The following is a 6,188-nucleotide window of genomic DNA, read 5'->3' as shown; positions in this document are numbered from 1 at the left end:
GGCTCTAAAATCTCTGATCGTTGAGCCTGCTCACCGGTGGGAGGTAACCAGCCCGTCACCCCGCCCCCATCTCACTCTCTGCAGAGCCGGTTGGGCCTGGTTCCTGCCTGACCTGCACGCACTCTTGGCCCCTGAGCCTTTCCTGTTGTTGGGGGTGCATTTCTCCTACGACGCCCCTGCCTGCTGCTGCCTACCTCTGCGCTCTGCGGCTGTCCTCTCAACGGCCACTTTAACCAGACTTCACCCCGGCAGAAACGATGCGATAAATTTAGAGCACTGCCTACATCCTGGTGCTATTTAGGTGTTTTATTTTAAACTGCACATGCTGGGTTTTTGTCCACTTGCTCTCCGATCTATTCTCTGCTATCCTTAAGCCTGGGCTTTGCACGTCCAGGAACTGTTTTCCTAGATGTAGCTGTGTTGTTTGACTATCTTTACAAGCATCACGTATTCGCATATTGCTTATATAATATTTAAAAATAGTAATAGCAGAAGTGGGACGAATGAGGCGAAACACCAAGTGCTTCAGCCAAAGCCTTAAGCCATGTAGGGAAAGCTCTGTGGATGACGCTAACAATCCTTCATGCAACAAATATTTTTTATTTACCATGTGCCAGGCACTGGGGGTCCACCGGCGAACAATATGGGCGTGGTCCTTGTCATATTATATGCAGTAGTTCAATACCCAGTTATGCCAATATTAACAAATGATCCGTAGGAGGAAGTAAAGAGGGCAATGCACAGCCTGGGTCAGAGAAGGCTTTCCTGGGGAAGTCACTCACTGGCTGAGCTCCGCAGGCTGAGCCGTCACACTTAGTTGCAGGAGGGAAATGGACAGACAGCCTGGGAGGGTCAAGGCGGGCTGCCATCGAGCGCCTCCCTGGCTCGTTCTCCAGGAAGCTGCTCTGACCATAAGAGTTTGCTGGCAGGTGCTTCTCATCGCAGTCCATGGTAGGGTGCCGGCGGGCCAGAAGCACGCAGAGACTCCAGGCCGTAGCCATCCCGCCTCACATGTGCGGCCCGCGGTCTGCCGCCCAGGTAGCTCTTACTTGGAGGAGAGGGGGCCTGTGCCATGTGTCCTGTGGGAGCTGACAAGGCTGCTTTGGAAGTGGCTCAGAAGCTAGGGAAACTCTGGGGTCGGCAGTGGGACCAAAGGTAGCCACCGTGTCCACAAACCCCTCCTCCTTTTCTGGAAACCACTGACATTTTCTCAGTCTTATGTGGAGAGGCATAGAAATAACCCACATGAGTCCTCTATTCATTTTTTTTGGTCCATATTTCCACTCCTAAGTGCTTCCTAGAAAGAAATGCTGGGACTTGTGGTAAAAAGCTATCCACGAAGCAAGTTTCCGTCTTCCCAAGCTCTGTATTATTCTTGCTTTGTGTACCCTGAAACAGTTTTTTTTACCTATGTCTCCGTCTCTTGGCAGTGGCTTTAATCTCCTTGTTTTATTGCAAGTCACCAGTCTCATTTTATTGCAAGCCTCCAATTACTCTGTGAAATTAGGTGACTTATAAAGTAGCCCATTAATTGCAATTACAGTTTTGTTACAGCACGTCCGGGCCTCCCAGACTATGCAAAATCAGGTTACCTTTCCTTTTGATGTCCAAATCACAGAGCGAACAACTGGCGCTCAGCTCGGCCTCAGGGTCCTCCGGCTACTTCTGGGCGTCCCCAACAGGCTGTGTCATTCTTGCTTGCAAACCTGCCGCCGCAACCATAACCACGCACCTTCGCCTGGTACTTTCTCTCCTGCTCGGCTCCTGCAGGTCTGCTTCTTGTGGGGCCACTTGGAAAGCGTCAGTGCTGCTTGTCACTGTCACCATGACAGTGGTGCTGAGGGCGCCAAGTCCACAGTCGCTGTTAGCGCTGCCCACCCAGCTCGGCTGCCCTTGGGGCGTCAGAGCCGCATGGGACTTCATGACCAAACAGGGAAAGGGGCCTCTTCCTCCCAGCTCTGTGCTCTGCTTTGTCCCCTGGGATCTGGAGCAGCGATGCTTAGAGCTGGGGATTGTAAAGATTTGTTTTGTGAAGAGTTTCCTCACTTTCTGGCCGTCACCCATCTAAGCTTAAAAAAACCAAGCCCTAAAACCTAAGTCCTAAAACCATCCCTCCTACCTCCTTGGTTCTTAGCCATCCCAGAAACTACACTTGGGGCTACGCTCCACGTCTCGCAAAACAAAGATTCCCAATTGTATCAATAGAGGCAAACAGGTGGAACAGTGTCTGGTAGCTGTGCTGATACCTGTAGATGCTAGCAGTCTACAGTTGGGCTCAAAATGTATTTTATGCAGTTCTTAAGAGTTTTAATTGACCTAATAATTGAAATACAAAGTTTAAAATGGATTATGAAGAGAAACACCCATGTCACAATATCTTCCCCACAAAAAGACTAAATATCTGCACAGCTATGTGAAAAAAGTTTACAAGAACTGCTCAGGTGAGAGCCTGTGTCTCCCCCACCCCGGCTGCAGGGCCGGGTGTGAGCTGCGGTTGCAGACCAAGGCCTGTGGTCTTGCACTGCTCTTGCCTGTGTGAGGCCCTGTTTCACCTCGCGATGCAGCCTCTGCCGTTGCCTGGGGAGACTAGAAATGCTGAGAATTGTATCGACCTCTGAAGGCATTTATCATTCTTTCATTTAACACTCACTGTGTTGCCTCCTCTTAGGTACTTTGGGAAATTAAAAAAGAAAGAGTATAGAACATTCTCTTTAGAACGTGACAATTTTTTATTTGAACCAGAAGGCTTCTTGATACATCTGCCTATATCCATTAACATGGATGCCAAAGAATCTCAGCTGGTGGCCATAGGTAGGTTTTTGTCTGACCGTTCTGCAGTTTCAGGAGGCGGGAAAGGACAGGATACAAAGTTCACACTGTGGATTTATTTACTTATTATGAAACTTTTGATTCTAAGGTAATTGCAGAGTCCCTTGCAGAGTCGTCTGGAAGAAATAATGCAGAGAGATCCTGTGCACCCCACACCCTGCGTGACCCAGCTGTGGCATCTTGCAAAGCTATAGTACAATATCACGACCTGGAAAGGCACATCGATACAGCCTGCCAGTTTCTCCAGCTTCACCGTGGTTCTACGCGTCCCCATTTGTGGAGGTATGTATTCTGAACTATGCAATTTTGTCACGCTTGTAGGTTTGTGGATTTACCACCACAGTCAAGCTATGAAACAGGCAGAATTTATGTTTTTAAGGAACTTCTAAGCTTCTCCACCCTTTGGGTGCCTCTTCCAGTGCTTTTCAAGTTGTGTCCCTGGGAACCCTTGGAGTTCTCCCCTGCCCCCCACTTCAGTCGGAGCAGGACCATGTATGTGTATTTCATAGTTTGGGCTTCATCATAAGCCTTCATCTGGAGAAAAAATTCCTGGCTTAAAAACAAAGTAAGGATGGAACTGATAAAAATAAAACTGATCAAAGATACAGACACCTTTGATAGTCAAATACTGTTAGTTGGCTAGAGCTTTACACATTTCCCAGGCACTTTCCCATCCATTATCTCCCTTAAGTCTTAAAGCAGCTCCGTTTGACTAAGCACATGAACAAACCTCTCCACAATCAGTAGTGGAGGGGGCTTTCAGACAGACACAGGCACAGGCACGGTCACAGCGATGTCATGGCCACAGTCGCGGAGGAGCTGAGCTGTTGGAGGGGGAACCCCGAGGTTCCCTGGCACAGCCTTCCTGCTCCAGCTGGGAGCGGCTATGGACTCCTCAAAGTGCTTCCCCGCCCTCCTTGGCCCCCTGCACCAGAGCTGAAAATCCAGGCCTCTTCGCTGAGGGACAGGGGTTGTTCTAGAACAGGCGATTCCGGCCTTGTGCTGTGCAGTGTCCCAGAAGCTGGGATGCTCTGTTGTGTAGCCAGATCCTTTTGTCATGTAACAGGACTTGCGATGAATTCCACGAAAACTCATGGGCCTTCCTGAGGAAATTTACATGCAAGAATGAACGAGACAAGAGATGGGCCACGCCAGGTTCTCTGCTGGGCACGCCATGGGCGGACATTCCAGGGAAGGGAACTTGCCCCTCCTGCTCTCCTGCTTGTGGGGCAGGAGGGAGAATGACCTAGTTGGTGGGGGTATAATCAGACTTCTTAGTATCATCCAGTCTGGGGTGAGATATTAGCTTTTTACAGGGTTTCCTTGGCAGAGCACCTGAGGACCTTGGTTCTATGGAAGGGAGAAACTGGTCCCTTGTGAAGTCTGGATGCGACCTCTCTGGACAAGCCAGAAGGGGCTCGCTATGCCAGGGTTTGTCAGTCCTGCGCTTAGCACACAGCCCGGCATAGGGCAGGTCTATGAGCAATGCCTGATGATTTAATGAATGAATGCACTTTTGTACCCACGGAAACAACCCATTTTGCCTTGACTGGGGATTGAACGGATAACCTTTCAGTTCGCAGGCCGGCACTCAGTCCACTGAGCCACACCAGCCAGGGCAGTAACAACACATTTTGCTCTTGCTGATGAAATTAGGAAGGCTAATAGTAAACATTGTTGCTTACAGTTCTTGAATGTGTGGAAATCTGTGTGCACGCTCTGCCTCAGCTTTGGAGAACCCACAGCTCTACGTGAGGACTCCCTGGCCCGAGCACAGTGTGCTTCTCCCGAATCGCTGCTGTGTCCTTGCAGCCCTGGGAAAGAAGGCAGCGTCTGGGATCCAAGACACTCAGCAAAGGCGGGCTCTGCGGATGGCAGCCGCTCTGGAACTTCTGCTGGAGCAATCTTTTCAAATCTTCAGTACTTCAGCTGAATTAGATGCAAAAACTAACGGGAAGTTAGCCACTGTTTGTAAATATTTTATGAAAATAGTTTGAAAAATTACATCCTTTAAACAATGTCTCTATAACTATTTTAATTCAGTTCCCACCGAAAACCCCTTTTAATAGGGTTTTCCCTACAGAAGTCCTGTTTTGAAAGATTTTGTATATAAGCAAATGCATTTGTTTAACAATTATGAATTCCTCTTCCCCAGAGGAAACCAAAGAGTCAAGATTTTTTTTTTTCCTAACCAGAAGTCATCCTTGAGGTTTTATTTTGCATCAACAATCACTTTAAGCTTCCTGAAAAACTGAAACTAGCTGGGAGAATTCTCCCCGGGGCCCCTCCAGTGCTGGCTGCTCCGTTCCCCAACCGCTGGGCGTCCAGGGGTGACGCTAGCGTTCCGGAGGGCTCCGGGCAGATGCACAACATTCACAAAAGCCTGACTTCTCCTCGGCGGCCGCTATGGCAGTTCCTCCTGCCTTAAGTTCTCCCTGTCTAGCAGCTCTCCTGAGTGATGCGATTTCTGTCTGCCAAGCAAGCGGAGGCCAGACTTTAGCCCAAGCTTTCCTTTTTTATTTTTCAGATTTTATTTATTTATTCTTAGAGAGAGGGGAAGGGAGAGAAAAATATTGACGTGTGAGACAAACATCCATTGGCTGCCTCTCACACACCCCAAGTGGGGACCTGGCCCACAATGCAGGCATGTGCCCTGACTGGGGATTGAACCAGAGACCTTTAGGTTCGCAGGCCAGCGCTCAGTCCACTAAGCCACACCAGCCAGAGTAGCTCCAGCTTTAGGTAACGGGACATCCCATGAGAAATGGTCAAGGAGCAAGCTGGCATGCTCAGGCCTCTCACCTAAGGAGCTGTCCCGTTGCGATGCAGAATATGTCACCTTTCTTCCTAGAGGACACTCTCCACATGGTCCTGCTTGACTTGTGGTATGAAGTTGTTACTTTAGGACAGGGGAAAATTCGCAGGCAAGAGTCTTATACGGCAGTGATGCTATTTTCTAAAAGAAAAAAATGAGAGAATTTTTATTACCTTCATACATTGCCACAGCACTCTGGGGGGAAAGATTAGAATACATAGGAACTTGGTCCTGGCTGGTGTGGTTCAGTGGATTGAGTGCCGGCCTGCAAACCAAAGGGTTGCCTGTTTGATTCCTGGTCAGGGCACATGCCTGGGTTATGGGCCAGGTTCCTGGTGGGGGGAAGGAGGGTACAAGAGGCAACCACACATTGATGTTTCTCTCCCTCTCTTTCTTCCTCCCTTCTCCTCTCTAAAAATAAATAAATAAAATCTTAAAAAAAATAGAATAAATAGGAACTTGGAAATCTGACCTTGGCTGGTGTAAAAACAGAATCTGGTACTTCTTAATTTCCCATTCAGGTTCTCAGTGTACCAGGAAGCAG

The 6,188-nt window shown here is 48.8% G+C and overlaps 1 long non-coding RNA gene across 1 annotated transcript; it reads left to right on the top strand.

The window, feature by feature from the left end:
* The first annotated feature begins 2,672 nt into the window (after window positions 1-2,672).
* On the top strand, window positions 2,673-5,874 carry LOC129068905 (uncharacterized). The gene is made up of 3 exons (XR_008528966.1): window positions 2,673-2,811; window positions 2,918-3,111; window positions 4,517-5,874. It is a non-coding gene; the product is annotated as an uncharacterized LOC129068905 (long non-coding RNA).
* Window positions 5,875-6,188: the final 314 nt, after the last annotated feature.

This window comes from Pteronotus mesoamericanus, unplaced genomic scaffold (assembly GCF_021234165.1).
Source record: "Pteronotus mesoamericanus isolate MK-2021 breed Mesoamerican mustached bat unplaced genomic scaffold, CSHL_Meso_final contig_220, whole genome shotgun sequence".
NCBI lineage: Eukaryota > Metazoa > Chordata > Mammalia > Chiroptera > Mormoopidae > Pteronotus > Pteronotus mesoamericanus.
This window is presented reverse-complemented; position numbering and strand designations above follow the sequence as displayed.